This window comes from Anolis carolinensis, chromosome 3, assembly GCF_035594765.1.
Source record: "Anolis carolinensis isolate JA03-04 chromosome 3, rAnoCar3.1.pri, whole genome shotgun sequence".
Lineage (NCBI taxonomy): Eukaryota > Metazoa > Chordata > Lepidosauria > Squamata > Dactyloidae > Anolis > Anolis carolinensis.
Window position 1 is genome coordinate 139,029,647 of NC_085843.1, and position 18,456 is coordinate 139,048,102.

Consider the following 18,456-nt stretch of genomic DNA (forward strand, 5'->3'; position numbering starts at 1 on the left):
TCCACACCTTTCCATAGCATAGAGGACTAGGATTGAGAGGAACAAATATTAGAAGGTCATTCCCCTATTTTCCTCATTTTTCCATGAAGCATTTGTTTTAGCCATATCCCCTTGCTTTTAAAGGTTTCCCCAGAAAATGTTGAAGAATAATCTGTTGGATGTGGGAGCATGGTTACAAAACCAGCAAATAGATCTAACATTGTAATAGCTTTCATGGGTGCAACGGGTTAAACCAGGGCTCCTCAAACCTTTAAAGCAGAGAGCCAGTCCACAATCCTTTAGATCATTGAGGGGCCAAATTATCATTTGAAAAAAAAAATACAAACAAATCCTATGCACAATGCACATGTCTTATTTGTAGTGCAAAACAACAACAACAACAACAACAACAACAACAACAACAACAATGAAAGAACAATACGATATTTAAAAATAAAAGCGATTTTAACTTACATAAACCTATCAGGATTTCAATGGGAAGTGTGGGCCTGCTTCTGGCCAATGAGATAGTCAAGTTAATTAGGATTGTTGTTGTGGTGTGCCTTCAAGACATTTCAGACTTTGGGCGAGCCTAAGTCTAAAACTGAGGGCAGGGCCCAGGTAAATGACGTTGGAGGCCCGCATCTGGTCCACAGGCCTTAGTTTGGGGTTTGGGATTAAACCTTTGTGTCAGCTGAACTGCTGACCTGAAGGTTGAGTTGTTGACCTGAAGGTTGCCGGTTCAAATCCGCGAGATGGGATGAGCTCCCAACTGTCAGCTCTAGCTTGAGGGAACATGAGAGAAGCCTCCCAGCAACATATCTGGGTGTCCCCTGGGCAACGTCTTTGGAGATGGCCAATTCTCTCACACCAGAAGCAACTTGCATTATGTTCTCAAGTCGCCTCTGACATGATTAAAAAAAAAAAACCAGACCTAGAAAAGTGAGCAATACTGACAGCTCTCAGCAAAAGTGGAAAAGAGACTTGCAGTACACACTTCTCTCAAACACCTTGCTCATCTCCAGAGGATGAAGTTCACACAGTAGCCTCATCTTTGGGAGGTGACAGCATTTCAAACTTGTGAATTATCAACCTGCGAGTGTGAAATTTGCAAAAGAAGACCAAATATAGTTTTGCACAAATTTTCATGTGAAGATTTCCTTACACAAGTGGTTGTCTGGTGGTTCAAGAAAACTCCAACACCTATGACCACTACACATTGTCCCATGAAATAAGCCAAGAAGCTCCCAGTTAGATGTTGGGATAGACGGTAACACAGCTCTCATTTAAATGATAACTTTTAGCCAGGAAGATTTGTGCAGTTTAGGCTATTTTAAAATAACACTATTTCAATAACACAAAAACACATAATACATTTTGTAAAGATTTCCCCCCTAATTTAATGTATCGATTTTAGAACTGCTGTCCAAGTAACATTAATTCATAAATTATTCTTTATGGATGTCACTTTCATTTATCTCTCTCAGATATGACACTCCATATAAATGCTGTTTGGCCAGCCATGTCATTTTGTTCTTGATGGATTGACAGAAACGTGTTTAATTATAGACAAGAACTTGAGTATCCGTTGGCCACCCACCAGTCATAGTGAGATCAAATATTGTAATGTTTGGGAAACAGTAGTAGAATATTTCCCCCCTGCTTTCCAGAAAGCTAGTATCTCCATCCTATGGCTCAAAAAGGATCATAATAATCTATTTGGGAAGAACAAGTCTCAACCTACCCAATGCACAATGGGTATTGGAGTAATAGCTGTGGTAGTGATGGCTTAGTTGTAGCACTGGATACTTAGCTTTGTCCACTAACTGGGTTCCTTGTTGAAGCTCAGATCTGGCAACCAAAGTGGGAGACATATGATCTATTATAACCGTCTTCGCCTTTTATAAGCATTGATATACAGAGATGGGTGTTGTTTGAATTAGCTGATTTATATCTGAGAAAGATATTGAAAAAGATTTGAAGACCACAGTAACTCTTTGAGTAAAAATGAATAAATATGCTTTTCATGTTATTTTTATTCAGAGCGAGTCCTCACAAGATTAATGGTAATAGGCTTTGCAAGTAATTCCTAGCTCTAAAAAAGTTGAGAGATGGCCACACACTGGAAACCAAACACTATTTCCTTTATTTTATGAGCTGGCAATGTTAGTGAATCTGAAGAATGTTGCAATTTTGCAAGGATTTTTCTGTGTGGAAGTAATACCATCAAAGTTCTAATTTCAGACCTGTACAGTGATTGATTACAAGCCTTAAAGTCTTACCTTATTGTAACCGAAAGGTGTTCTTTGTGATAAATGGTTGACGGATTATTGCTTGGTTAGATTTTAAAATTAGGTGTTACCACTGGAGCTATTGATTTCTATGGGAGTGCAACCTAGATTAATGCTTAGAAGGGCTGTTGGGAGGAAAGGCAACTTACAGCCCACAAGAGGTAGAGCTGGAACTTATTAAATAAATTGGGCAGTGCGTTCTACTTTTTAGTGTTATTCCTATTTTACCTTTTATTGTTCATTGCCTCCACATCAAGACAACAGGGGACTTTTTATAAGAAAGTGCATAGTGCTGGAGGGAGGACCTCATCCCGTAAATCTGCTTTCTGTAGCCAGAAAATCTGCTTCTTGTAGTTCAGAGACTACCAGCTAGTATGGATTTAGCGGTCCAGTCTGTAGCTTTAGGAAAAAGAAATCAGAAGACGTTTACTTTTTGGGAGAAGAGCAATGACCAATCTTGATAAAATAGTGAAGAGTAGAGACATCACACTGGCAATGAAGGTCCGCATAGTTAAAGCAATTAAAGCGATGGCATTCCACATAGTAACCTATGGATGTGAGAGCTGGACCACAAGGAAGGCTGAGCAAAGGAAGATAGACGCTTTAGAACTGTGGTGTTGGAAGAAAATTCTGAATGTGCCTTGGACCGCAAGAAGATCCAACCAGTCCATATTCCAAGAAATAATGCTCGGCTGCTTACTGGAGGGAAGGATATTAGAGGCAAAGACGAAGTACTTTGGCCACATAATGAGAAGACAGGAAAGCTTGGAGAAGAGAATGATGCTGGGAAAATGGAAGGAAAAAGGAAGAGGGGCCAACCAAGGGCAAGATGGATGGATGGTATCCTTGAAGTGACTGGCTTGATCTTGAAGGTGCTGGGGGTGGTAATGGCCGCCAGAAAGCTCTGGCGTGGGCTGGTCCATGAGGTCACGTAGTCGGAAGTGACTGAACAAATAAACAACAACATAGACCCTGCCAAGGAAATTTCCTTTTTCCTCAGTGACAGAATTAAAGTTGGATTCTCTTCAGATTTGCACCACGAACAACTTGGTTACTGTAGTTGAAATAGCCATTGCAGTGAAAAGCATGCTGAAATTTTAGCAACTTTTGCCTTTCATTTTCCTGTCTGATTCAGAGGAATGTCTTCCAACCACAATGATGTAGTTGCTTGCCAGAACATTAACTCACCTTGTTCCTTCAGCTTTGGCAGCTATTTTGGATACTTCTTCATAGAGTTCATGAATATAAATGCATAATTCCTTGGGGGCAATTGATTCTATTAATGTAAAACATATGTACAGGCACTGCCACTAATGGGATTCTGCTCCATTTTATAAAAGGATATTAGATTTAGTTCATGAAAGGTAAATAGAAATGGCAGAAGGAGAAGATACAAATAATAAGAATCTTAAAACATCTCTTAGTTTACTTTGTTAAGTGTATTACAGTACTACTGAATATCGATGTGTTGTGTCCATAATAAGCTTCCTTTATGTATTGTTATATGGTAGTGGGGTTACATGTACCTAGTCTCTGGTAGTGTCGAATCATATGAGATAGATGTCAATTTCCTCCAGTTGCAAATTTCAGCTTGTGAACAAGAGATAACAGGTTGGCAGTGGAGAGGCAGTATTTCTTCTGAGTTGGCTATTTTCCCCACATTAGTGTTATAGTTCAGTTTTATTTCCTGGTTGTATGGTTTAAAATATTTTTCCTTTCAAAATACACTTATTTGATGCTGTTTTTATGTTATTGTCTTGTAATGTTGTTGATTTTATTGAGATATGTTTTAATCTATGTTTGTTTTTAATTTTTGTTGAATCGGGCTTTTCCCCATGTAAGCCGCCCCAAGTCCCTTCGGGGAGATGGAGGCAGGATATAAAAATAAAATTATTATTATATTATATTATTTTTATTTTTTATCCAAGATACACATTTTATCAGTGTATTAAAATCAAGCAATTATAAACAATAATGCAATAAAATATTCATTTATCTACACCAGACACGGAGTTCTCGGTGGCGCAGCGTGTTAAGCAGCTGGGCTGTTGAACTTGCTGATTAAAAGGTCGGTGATTCAAATCTGGGGAGTGGGGTGAGCTCCCGCTGTCAGCCCCAGCTTCTGCCAACCTAGCAGTTCGAAAACATGCAAATGTGAGTAGATCCATAGGTACTGCTCTGATGGGAAGGTAACGGCGCTCCATGCAGTCATGCCAGCCACATGGCCTTGGAGGCGTCTACAGACAACGCCGGCTCTTTGGCTTAGAAATGGAGATGAGCACCACCACCCAGATTCGGACACAACTAGGCAATGTAAAGGGGAAACATTTACTGTAACACCAGACAGAATTTTCAAATCTGTAACGCCTATGTTTAAAACAGTATAAAATACATTTAAAAATGAGGTTAGCCATCAATTTGAATTATGACATCAAAGGCTGTTAAAAACAAAAAAGATTTCAGGATCCACCTGAAGGAAAGCAAAGAGGATGCCATTGCTCTGCTTTTAGTTTCACTTTCAGACTAAATTAATATGTTATGCCAGATAAGGCATTGTCCATATTTCAACTATATTGAAGACTGTACATTTCATTTATCTTTAGGGGTAGAAGCAGGGTGCCATGATGGAAAAGTTCCTTGGTCAGCAGTTTGCTGGCTGACCAAATTGTACCTGTGCTCCTTCTATTTTTATCAGTTTTATACTAATTTACGCAATACTTTTGATACGAAATAAATAAACCTGCTACAAACATCTATTCGTGCATTTTTTTTCTGATCATGTTTCTGAATTCTGTAGTCTATCTTGTTTAACATTCAACCTGATGGTTGTCTTTTATATTTATATTTGGTTAATATATTTTGTTAGTTTAGTGGCTTTTGCCCTCAACCAGATATTTCATCTTTTGTTTTCTATCATTTTCAATTTTCAGTTTATTGTTTAGCCAGGTTTCTTTTCAACAAGCATATTTCATCCCAAAGAACTGGCATTTTAGCAAATCCTGAGGTGAAGTAATTTTGGATGATCAGGGGAGGTAGGCTGCCAACTGTTTTACTGGAGTTTGACTATATTGCATTGTGTCCAATACAATCTTGCAATGCTAATTTTGTAATTGGAAAAGTTTATGAACTTAACTTTTAACCCTATTGTTTAAATGGTAAAGTCATGCTGTTTCTTTCAGCCTCCCTTTGAAGAAAATAAGTACATTCAGTGTTTGCCTAAAGTTTCTAACTTGTCAAATGAATGCAGAGGGATTACTTTAAAACAAGACTAGTGTTGACAAGGTGAAATATATACACTACACCTGATGTTTATGTGTGGAAAATCCATTTTGTTTAAACAGCATGAGCTTATTTCATATGTGCGATGTGATGCTTAGCAAATGAAAATAAAGTACGTTTTGCCTGTATGACTTAGTTTGGTTCTTTGACATTTTTTGTTTCAAAGAGGTCAGATTTCCAATCATAAACTCATTTTTCAAGTACTTGAGAAATGAAAATTTTGCATTTGGTGGTTGTTGCTACACAGAATATTCAGTTAGCACAAAGTAATTTGTATTCTCCTTTTCAGTAAAGTGGAATTATTTCCATTCTGATGGGTTTGCCTCCCAAAATAACAAATCTCAATCTCAATCCCTCCCTCTCTCTCTCTTTTCCTCTCTCTCTCATAAAGTCCCATTCCATTCCTCCAGTCTACATGTTCATCTGAAACTCTCTTTTCCAATTGTTGGGTTTCCTATTATTGTTAATATTCTATCTAGAAACTCAGCAAGGAAGCTTTGATGCTAGAAAGCAGAACCATTCCTTGATAAATGTATCTTGTCCAGAGTTAGTCCTGTCCAGCTTAGTGAGAGATCTGCCTTGGGCAGCAGACGTTGGGTGACATAAAAGGGAAACAATTGCTAGTTATTTAGACCTAAATCAAATCTAATGCCAGTGGAGTGAAAATCCTCACTAACAAGAGTTACACTGGATTTCTGGGTGGCATGAGCTGTTGTTTGCACAGCTATTTGTGCAGCCGCTTGGACAATCTTTTATGCAACTTTGTGCAAGAATAACTGTAGCATATTGACTTTGCACCGACAATGAAAATGCTCAAGTGCTATCATGAAAAGTCTTGTGCAAGCATGCTATTATAACTGAATCCAGGCCCTAATTTATTGTTCTTTATGATTTCATTGTCAGGAAGGGGTAGAGATGCTTAAGGGATTTTCTGTGGCTGGTGCTATGCTTACTTGGTTGTTCATGGACACTATCTATCTTGACTTCAGGAGATTGTTGTAACTCAGGCAGCAAAATATCTTCAGCCAAATCTATGAATTCCTACCACAGGTACAAAGCACTTATAAGAGACACATATTAAATCAATGCAAAGCAGCACCAGAGATGTTTGGACTAAAACCAGTATTTCAGTATATATGCTTCAGTGGATTTAATGTTTTCATTTGCCATGTTTTATTTCAAATAATAGCAACAGCAAATCTTCCCAAGACAGTAAGATCTCTGGCAAGGTTTGCCAAGGACTTACAGATAAAGATATATTATCAGTTTCTTAGAATGCACTACAGCCTACAGATACTTTTTAATGGAAATAGCATAAAGCATATAGCTGCCCAAGAACTAGATTGTGTAAAGGGGGAAAAGAGAAAAAGAATATGTTAATCTCTTAATGATGCCTGTTTAGAATAATAACTTTTAATTATTTAAAAATACTGATTTGGTAGTAGTTAATGCTACCTTATATATTCATATATAATTCTAGAAATGGTAATGAAAAAATTGGCCCTGAAACTCGGGTCTGCTTATCCACAGTTCATTGTACTTTAATATTTAATCAAAACCATCTCCTTCTCTGAGTAGAGTGGCAAAAGAGAAGAACTTGGTCTGTCCTGGGAGAATCCAAAAGAAGCATTGTGACAGTGTCTTTGGTGTTTTTGGAGTGCCAGGGCAGTGGCAACCGGGGCAACTAGTTTCCTGGGGCAACACTAGCCTTTTCCCCTCTCCATGGAAGGAGTCTCAACTTATGACGTTACAGCAAAAACATAATTTTAGTGCCATATTCTGCCCGTAGTTAAAACATGAGGTCGACGTATACACAAGCATATAAGATGGATTATATTTATACATACCTTATATAACTCCCAAATATACAGTGGCTGGCATGTTTCAAACAACATTGTTTTGTCAGTGGTTTTACCCGAAGGTAAGAATAGTTTGGAAGCAAATGTGGTAATAAATCCAAATGCATATCATGAAAAAAGGATATGAATTTTAACAAATGTATATATAAAGGGACCCTGATCTAAAGCAATAATCAGGCAACGAAAGAGTGAAGCACAAAATATGGCGGGTTGTATTTGAATGACAGATTTGGCAGAATAAGCAACATTTTAGAAAAGCAATAAAAGAATGCATAGACGTAAAACTAAAAATGAATAAAATTCCCATAAAATATAGTACTTTAAAGAAGAAGCAGTAGCAAAGTAACAATCAGAACTGATTACAGACAATTAAGGACTTAATAAAGCATATCAGTGTTTAAAATAAAACACTGGCACAATGATCAAGATGAGAGCAAAAAAGAATGTCAGCATAGAAACATAGAATTTCTTCTCTTTAACACCCCTTGATTTGAAATACTGCCTGTATGGTATTGTCATAAAGCTATGAGAAAGCCTTCCAGGTATACATTAAACCCGCATCTGCCATATGCAGCTTTTTCATGGCTTCTCCTCCTCCTCAGGGTGAAAATCTCCTGTGGACTTAATGTATTATGTGCTGCGCCATGTGCTTGCAGAAACGAAGAGTAAGGGAGAAAAATGTGGCTGACTTGTGAAACAGAACAGATGGAGTTTGGGTTTGGTTTTAAACGTTTATTCAGCTCCTCTTCTTCAGAAATCCATGCTTTTCTTTCCAGACTTTGGAAGAATGCAGTTTTAAAGGTGTTACAAAAAAGGATCATCTGCTTTTTGATGTTGGGTTCCAAAATGATTACGTGGATCTCTTTATCCATAAAAAAATCCCACTGTGCTCACTTTTGGTTCTTTAGCACATGATAAAAAGATAGCTTTCAAGTGCATAACATCACATAAGTCTTCAAACAAGTGAGGGGAAGGATGTTGCAGAAGCATGCATCATGACGTGATGTTCTGGAGTTTTATCTGCTGCATAGTAAACTGGATGGTGATGCATAATGGCATCTACTGGTATCAAGAATCCATACATATGTTTATACAATTAAAACATATGCTGCATATGGACAAGAATCTCAGTAAAGTTCTGAAAAAAGTGAAACCAGTTAGGTTATTTTAGCACAATTCTCATATTATTCTTGCTGTCATTGTTTTTGCTGTTTGTGTGGGTTTAAAGATCGCCTACAAAGATGTAAGCATGTATGGAATAGGCATCGTGAAATCAATCTAGGGCAGTGGTCCCCAAACTTTGGGCCCCCAAGTGTTTTGGACATCAGCTCCCACAATTCCTAACAGCTGGTAAGCTGGCTGGGATTTCTGGGAGTTGAAGTCCAAAACACCTGGAGGCCCAAAGGTTGGGAAGCACAGATCTAGGGGCTCTGATATAAATTAGTATATTATATTTGCTTTCATGGTATTTGTTTCAATCAGTCTTTATTTTCACCCAAGGCACCATCTATATTGACCATTTAATGCAGTTTGGAACTAGCTTCAAATTGAGGGGGCCAGACAACAAAGTCCCACAAAAGGGGTGAAAGAAAGCCCTTAAAGCGCATCTGTGCTCTCTGTTTTGTGCAACCACTATCTGGGCCTCAAACTGGTTCCAGGATTTCCTTTGTAACCATCTGAACAGAAAATCCACTTTCTTCAATACTAGTTTGGAACTGCATGAAATGTTCAGTGTAGTTGGGGCCTAAGAGACCTGTCATGCAAGGTTTATGCAAAAACATCAATTGCAAGTACATTCTCATGCCAAACATTTCCATTATTAATCTATCTTTAAATACAAAACCCCCCAAAGTATATAGATTTTTAAAGTGTTGAGATTTGGGTTTTATGTAATGTATATCTTCTGAGGTATGCTGATGCAGATATCATACTTAATCCTGTTATCAGCCTCTGTATAAACTACATTGAAGTAATCCCAGCTGCACTAACTAGATTGTCACCCAGTATAGCCTCTTACTGAAATGTAAGTAGTTGTAACAATACAAAATGATTTTGTGTCAGAAGTTTTCAGACTTCCAAGAAAGAGGATATAAAGCACAATTTTGCCATTATAGTGTATTGGAGCATGAAAGACGAGAAACCCTGCCTTTGATGATGCTAAGAAGAATAATGCTTGTTCATTTTCAGGAGGTCTGTTGTTTCCCCAGATGAAGTGTTTCGTACTTCAAGAGTGCATAAAAGGAAAACTCCAGGGCTGAAAGGGCTCTTGAAATAAATGAAGGATTCATGACTTAGTGGGGTATAACAGGGTTTCATCAGATCCTTTGAGGATAGGATGGAAGGGCAGATTGAGGCCAGCAGATGGATAGCTGTGTGCTAAGTAGGTTAGATGGCAGAAAGGCCAGAATGTAAATGGTACTTGATCAACCAGCTGCCAGAAAAGTGCCAAAGGGCTACTATAAAAAAGGTTATATGGCTGTAGAGCAAGTACAATAGTAAAATTGTGGGATTGGAACAGTTTTGGTTGAAGTAGTATAAATTCACTCAAGCAATTCATTCTGCTCAAATACATTAGTTTTCACTAATCAACTTTTCTGCAAATGTGAACTTTTCAGGTATGTGGGTATCAATTCAATGTATTTGTAAGCAATACAATACTGAGATTGTGGCGTGAGTATGTACCCAGAACGCTGGGTCATTGAAATTAAAAAAGTTAATGTGGCAAGTTCCAAGATTCCATGCACAGAAACCAAAAATGGGGTGGAAGTTGAATTGTACTTTTAATACCATGCTACCCTTCCTTGCCTTCTCAGTATTTATTGTCTAAGTAGACCACTTCAGCCCATTTCTTGATGGAGCCAGCCCTGATCATTTTAGGGACTGGAGCATGAAAGACTAATTTTCAGGCCTCATCTACACTGTCAGATAATGCAGTCTAGGAAACACATAAGCCTGGGCATCCAAACAACACACCCAGGCGAATGTGTTTTAAACCGGGATAAGCCTTTTACTCCAGCTTGACCCGAAGGTTAAAAAATACCTGCAAAGATTCAGATCTTCTAAGAAGATCCAAATCCTTGCAAGTGGTCTGGCAATGTAGACTGCCATCTAGGATCGGCATGCATTCTTTCAGGTTTTTCTTAAGTATCTTTCATATTAAGGCTTGAACTTTAATGGGCAAAGAGTCTCTCCAGCTCTGGGCATTTTCCTGGTGACCATAATAATAGTAATAATAAAAACTTTATTTTTGTATCCCGCCTCTATCTCCCTGAAGGGACTCGGGGGGGGGGGGGGGGGGCTTACATGGGGATGAGCCGAATCAACATAGTTAAAATGTACACAATAAAATACCTAGAAAATAGCATAAAACAGAATAAAACAAGAGCATTATAACAAAATATAAGAGCAACCATCGAACCAACCAATAAGCCTGAAATAACAATGTTTATAATGTCATATAAAGCACTCCCAACCGAAATTCCAAGATAAGAAAAAAATTATTTCCCCTTTTCTGAAATGTGGCTTCTCTCTTTTATTTTAATTGTTTGACTCTTGGAGATGCCAAATCTATCAAATCCCAAATTTCAACTTAATCCAGTCTTTAATTTTGGAGCTCTATTCTACCTGTATCTGTCAGCACTTACTTTCACTTTCACATACTTTCTCGATGGAGAATACTCATGCAAGCATAATAAATCATAATTTACCAACCAAGCAGTGTCTGTCCCTGTTCATGATGGTCTTGCAAAGCCAGGAGCAGCACAAAAATTGTGCTACTAATGGTTGAATACCTTGGTTTGTGTCCAGGGACCAGGTACTATATTTTTTTGTGGTGGAAATATTAGCTAGCCTTAAAACACACTGCCACAGAGATAACAATTTCATTCCAGGAAATGCTGTATTAATTTAAGGAGACCTGGGGAGTTTGAACAAAAAGTCCTTGTAAGTGCTGGGAGTTCCCTGAGAATACTTCAGGGTGGGGGAAATGTCTAGTAGTCCTCTCCTGCTCCTCCCCCCCCCCCCCAAATGGACGACCCAGGAAAAAATGGGGGAATGTTTATCTAGTGTTCCTTAGTGGCCATTAGTCATTCTTAAAGAAGATTCCACTGAAATCATGTCTAGCCTAACTAACACAATCTGCACTTCTTTCAGTTGATTATTTCTATGTATTACTAACATTGAAAACAACTCAATATAGATAGGGGCACATGTTGACTGTAATATATATCCAGATGTTATATGTACAGTGCCCTTGCTATCAACTGGGGTTTGATTCCAGAAACTCAGTGGATACAAAAACCATGGAGGCTCAAATACCATTATATACAAGGTGTAGTAACAATATGTCCCTTAATTAATCCTTTGTGTTTGGAATTCCAAAAAAAAAATGTTTTGAAGATGTGGATAAAGCTCCATGGATATGAAAAGCTGACTGTATTTAGTTCAAGAACTATGCCGTCACATCCAGTCACCTTTTTAACACTTTAGGATGTGCTTCTTCCTTTGCCCAGATGAACTGCGGGGGCCTTACTTAGAAGCTCTGGAAATCCCAGTAACCAAAGGCACTTCAAGCAGAACAATCCAACAAAATTTTATTTTACAAAGTCCTTGGCAGACTTGGCACACATAATTCAGGTTGCAAATAAAAACAGTCAACTTATAAACCTTGTAGATGTTCCTTGCTTGCTTTCTCCCTTTCAGTTGCTAGGTTAACTTCCACCAAAGGCAAAGAGGTCCTAAGATCCTCTTCACCCTAGCTCTGAGCTGCTATCAAAAGATCTATAACTATCTTAGCTCAAAGCTAGTTTTTGAGGCGAAGTTGGTAGGGCTTCCTCCAGTGGCAAAGAAATCCGAAGATGTTCTCTGCCCCAGTGCCAAAGCTATTAGAAAGAACTGGTCTTTCTCCTATCTATGCTTGGCACTGGTTTTAAAGGCAGGTCAATTGTTAGTACTTACGATGGCCTTTTCAGAGTTGGCCTGGCTTGGCCACACAAGCACATCTATGCTCTTTCTCCTTCAGTCTAGAAGGCAGAATAGGCTTCTCAAAATGGAGCCTTCTATCCCCAGAAAAAGGGGCGGTCTCCAGAACAAAAAGATACATTTGCAGGCTGCAAGCAGCAAAGACTTGCAAAAAGACTAAACTATCAGACTGCTGCAGAATCTGCAGCAACCCTGGAGCAAATGCAAACAGATGCTATTCCTACAACTATAAAAAATGCAAACCAAACCTCTGCGGGACAGAACAAGAACTGAGAAGTAGGGTGGGAATCAGGCAGCCCTTTAGATGCTGCCAGATTGCAATTCCCAGCACTCCTCATAACTGACTATGCATGCTAGCACTGTTGAGGATGTTGCTGCTGAGACTTGATTCCTCCCCTGGTCTAGAAAAAATCTTACTTAGATGCCTTCCATTATTACTGTGTGCAGTGATCTTCCAAGAATAAACCATTTCTACTAATCACATACATTGTAAAGTTGAAGTATTCGTAAGCTATTTGCAGTTGCAATTCAACTGTTTCTTTTTACAAGAAACTGCAACAATCCAACAATTTTCTTCTTTCCCCCCTCTTCCCTAAAGGAATTTTTATTCCCATGTCTGTTTTAAAGACTTTTAAGAGTCATCACCTTCTAAGATCTAAGTATGAAAAGAGAAGAGTAGCACACCACAGTTCTATAGTTATGTTAATCCATACTTGCATTCCCTGTGTTGTTAGAAGGAGGTTGAAAGAAGCCTCTTTTTCATTTTTTGAATTCCTTCTTGCACAGTATCACATATGAACTTACTTAATTTGATTGCTAGCAGCACCTTGATGGGATAGCAATTGTGGTGTTCTCGGCCAGAATTGAATTGGTATCTGCATTAGGAAATAACACTTTTCCCCTCAAGCAAACAGGTCATACACATTTTGTATAGTTTCAAAAACTATTTAACCACAGGCAATTGTGGGAGCAAAAAACTATTTCTTTGCAGCAAGAGAAGCCATGCCTCTCTCACACTGTTTTCAGCCCTTGAAAATCTGATTCCAGCCAAAGAACTCTACCCAGCACTATAGCCTTCTCCTGGTCCTCTTACCCCCGGTTGCACAAGTCTGCCCTTCCCATGCAATTTGATTACTCCCATTTTTGTCCTGTAATGATGATGTTGTGTGACTCATTTTAAGATGTTTTAATTATTTTGTTCTGTTATGCATTTTAATTTTGTATTGTGTTTTAATTGTATGTTGAACTCCTTGTTCTTTGGGCTTCGTACCCACGTAAGCCGCCCCAAGCCCCTTTGGGGAGATGGAGGCGGGTTATAAGAAATAAATAATTATATTATTATTATATTATTACATAGAAGCTTATGGTATCTACTTGAGTCTAATGCACCATTGAATCTTTTGCGCACCTCAATTTTAAAACACTGTAATGCACAGTGGCAAAAAAGTGCACCCTTTGTAATTTGGCGCAAAAAGCAGCTGCATGCTTATAAATCTTTTTTGAAAAGCAAAAGTGTTAAAACACCAAAGCTTTTAGTAATGGAAAAGAAAACCTTGGGGTGCATCTGTGCTCCCAGGATCAATATGGAGTTTTCTGGGAGTTGTCCAAATATAAGTATCTTCTCGCACTTCTAGCAACCTCTTCACATTCGGCATTTTTGTCCTGTTTTGTTGCTTTTATGCACGGCAAGGATGGGGCCTGCTGTGCACCATCATACGACACACAGCAGGCCCTGTCCACATTCCTTCCAAAGTGGAAGAGTGCTCCAAAAGGCGCTTTCTCCTTCATTATGGGGAGGAAATTGTAGTTTAGATAGCTTCAATGGAGCTACCCATGCTTTTCTCCCCTTTTTGCCATGTGATGGCAGAAAGGGCGGCAATGCTCATTGCTCCACCACCAGTTGGCAGAACAGGTGGTGGAGCAATGTGCATTGCCACCCTTTCTGCCATCTGATGGGGAGGGGGAGAAAGGGTGCCAAAGCACCCTTTCCCATCCCCTCTGTGTGATGAGAAGAGGAGGGGGGCACCACGAACTGCCCTGCACACCTTCCCTTTCACCGGTGATTGCTGGTGCAACAGCACAGCCCATTAGGGCCATGTGAAGAGGTCCTAGGTCTACTTCATTGAGTTGCTGAGAATGAATAATGCCAACAATTGTAAAACACAAGGGATAATTTGAACTCTGTGGTTACTTTCACAATAAACATTACTGGGTTCATAAAATGAGAGTATTGAATCAATTAGTATTGGAGAGGCATGTCTCATTCTTTAAAAGCCATGGACGTTTTTAGATATTGTCCTTGACCATGCACAAATTGAAAGTCAAACAGAAAACCCACAGATTAAAGCCATTAAGCAGCACAAAGCATTATAATAATGACTGAAACTAGAGATTGGACAGACTAATAATGAGGCAAACCAAGATTTTTTTTATTATTACTCATCGTGAATATGTGAAATTAGAATTGCTGAATATATGAAGAAAAGATGTTTAAAAGAAGTGGTCTTTTTCATTTTTGGAAATATTTGAGTCTTGTCTTGTTTTTCACTAGTTGTTTTTTAGTGCAGTTGGTGGCCTTTGGACTGTCTGTTTCCAGAGGGAGAAAAAAAAACATTTATATCTTATGTGTACAAAACTGATGTCAGTCCCTGACAGATTAGAGAAAAATGGCCATTCTCCCACACCAGACAGTCAGTGTAGCACTGCTTTTAGTGTATATTGTTTCTGCTTTATTTTCCATCTCTCTTACTGAAGGCCTGGATCAATACATGTAAATGCTGACTGGGGATTCTGGGTGTTATCATACCAAAAGTAACTCTTTAAAGTCTGTGAAGGGAACACTTCTACCAATAGAATAAAATGCTCACTGCAAGCCATTGCAATTAAATGTAGCAATACAACTGTGAGCAAGCAATTTACTGTATGCTGAAAATATTAAAGTGAACGAGCTATAAATGGAAAGTAATGTTTGAACAGCCTACAAATGCTCATATCATACAGATTTTTTTTCTGCCTCGAGGTGTTCGTAACAACCTAAATGTGCAAATTCAGAATCACAGTTTGATCATTTTTGAGGCTTGTGCTCATAAAATAAGCCCAAGTTCTCATCTCACTCTCTGTACCGTAACTGTACTTTAACAACTGTTTAGTTATATCAAGCTGCACATTACATTGCAAGAAACAGAAATTATTTTCTTAATGCTCCATTTCTTTAAAGGATAATGGTTGTGAATCTTACAGTATTTTTCTCTGTTCAATCATTGTACAATTGAACATTGAGAAATTCTGTTATTAAACTCTATGTTAGAAACTCTTAGATCTTATTAGCATGTTTATAGCAGTAGATTTAAAGTGCATCCATATTACAGGTTGGCCATGAAGTAGGACCAGTTAAATAATCAAGGACTTCCATAATGGCAGATGAATTTACAAATGGGATATTGAATGTAGTGGACTTACACCATTATTTTCTCATCATTAAATCCTTATGAATTCATGAAGAATGCCAATATATTTTAAACATTCAAAAGCTAATGATTTGATAATACTGTTTTCTGACAATTTAATTGTCAGTATTCTTACAGTAGAATACTCTTGGACATAATGAGATGGTATTTTTATGGCATTTTGACCTACTACTGGAAGATACACTAGTGGTAAAGAATAAATATAAAATTATAAATATATAATATGGTAGGACCTTTTGGCCTTGCCCAGAGTCACTCAAAGGATGTTGGATTTTCTCTTGGTATTATTATTATTATTATTATTATTATTATTATTATTATTATTATTATTTATATCCACGTATTTCCTGCTTGCAATTGTTAATTAGAGACAGCCTGTGTGTTATAACTTTCTCAGCATCTCTGCATTCCTGCTCTAATAGTAGAAAAACACTGAAGCAGAAATCAAACAAGGCCACATTTGTACAAATGACAGAAAAATGAATAAAGAAAACAGGAATGAAATAGAAAAAATAAATGTGAAACCTAACCTAAGTCCCCTCTTTCAAACAAACACAAGAAAAGGAAAAATGGAAAAGAAAATCTGATTCCTTATTATTGATATTTATGCACTGTCCAAGATGAAGAAAAGCCAGCCAACTCAACCACTGTACTCTACAAACAGTCAAATCCAACTTTTCTTAGATCTTTTCTACCCGCGACATGCACTCACAAAAGCAGGATGGCTAGGTGGAAAATATGCTTCTAACTACATGTGTTCTCCATGGCTTCCTCCTACCCAGAAGGTAAAGGCAAAATAATAAGTGACTGCTGGTGATGATTGCCCAGAGGCGTGGGCCAGAATCTGAAAAAAGTACAAGATTCTCTCTACACAAGTAAGATGTTGCTATTTGTGCCTTCTGCTGCCAGAATTTATATTTAGAGAAAGTAGTCAGACTCCATGTGTTTAAGTGAAAATGGAAGATATACCTTTCTTATTTGACAATAATATGGAAATAACCCACCACTGACAGGCATACAAAAATGGATGGAGATGAACCTGTATGCCAAGTGGTCAAGACAATACTTGGCCAGATTGGCTGGAATCCCAAAATGATATTTGGATCAAAATAATAATAATCATCATCATCATCACCATCATCATCATATTTCTTACATCCTGAATTTCTGCTCTTGACCAAGATGAGCCAAGCCATAACAAACTAGTTCAGTACGCTGAGCTTTGATTTTGCTATCTTTTAGCAGTAAGGAGCCCTCGGTGGTGCAGTGGGTTAAACCACTGAGCTGCTGAATTTGCTGATCAAAAGGGTGGCGGTTCGAATCCGGGGAGCGGGGTGAGGTCCCGCTGTTAGCCCCAGCCTCTGCCAACCTAGCAGTTCAAAAACATGCAGATGTAAGTAGATCAATAGGTACCACTCTGGCAGGAAGGTAATGGTGCTCCATGCAGTCATGTCGACCACATGACCTTGGAGGTGTCTACGGACAACATCGGCTATTTGGCTTACAAATGGAGACGAGCACCAACCCCCAGAGTCGGACACAATTAGATTTAATGTCAAGGAAAAACGATGGGCAAGGCTAAAAGGTCCTACTGTATTTCATTGCATAATAATCACACTTTCAAAAAAAGTGTGGGGAAGGGGGGTACAACTACTATTATGCAGGAAAAAAATCTTGTCTTCATCTCTGGTTTCTGTTGTTGTTTTAAATAAAATGCCTTGTCTCCAAAAGGGGAAGGGGGAGATGATCCAGCCTCAAACAAACAGCTCAGCTCAGTTTCTCTTTGTTTTTTAAAAAATGCAGAACCATTTGAGTCTGATTTTTCTTTCCTTCTTTCTTTCTCCAAAGGCAAGGCAGGTCGATGAAGATCCACTCTTCTCTCTTTTCTCCTTCCTTGGAGGCAAAGCAGTTAAAACCCCCCGAAATGGAGGTCTCTGAAACTAGGATCTTCCCTTTTTCCTCCTTTCTCCAAAGAACTCAATTCCAGGTTTTGTAAACTGCCTTGGCACAGGAGAAGGAGGGAGGGAAGGGGAAGGAGAGAAGAGTGAAGCTTCAGAGACCTCAATTTTATAGTTTTTAAACTGCCTTAGAGAAAGAAGGAAGATAAAATCACCGAAAACGGGGATGCAAATATTTTGCAAGGAAAACAAAAATACTATAAAGTTTTGGCACCCAGAAAATGGGAATGCAATTCTTACACTGTGGCAACTATTATGCCATGAAATGTGGTATATCGCACTGCTTCTTAAACTGTGAATCCCAATCCCAAGTGGGATTTCTTTGGCCCAATGTTGGGATCCCGAAGACTTTGTCAACAGTAACCTAGTGGCTGTTTTAGACATTCACATAGATAGTTCGTGTCAGGAGTGACAAGTCGCTTCTGGTGCAAGAGAACTGGCCGTCTGCAAGGACGTTGCCCAGGGGATGCCCGGTGTTTTACCATGCTGTGGGAAGCTTCTCTCATGAATCCGCATCAGAAGCTGGAGCTGATAGATGGGAGCTCACCCCGCTTCCCAGATCCAAACCTCCGACCTTTCGGTCAGCAGTCCTCCCAGCACTGAATCTGTTGTGTAGTGTTTCATTGGACTGTGCAGAAGATGC

General features: G+C 38.7%; 1 protein-coding gene across 1 annotated transcript in view; it reads left to right on the forward strand.

The window, feature by feature from the left end:
- Positions 1 to 18,456, forward strand: part of hs6st3 (heparan sulfate 6-O-sulfotransferase 3) — a 257,123-nt gene that overhangs the window by 179,416 nt on the left and 59,251 nt on the right. The gene's annotated exons all lie outside the window — the stretch shown is intronic.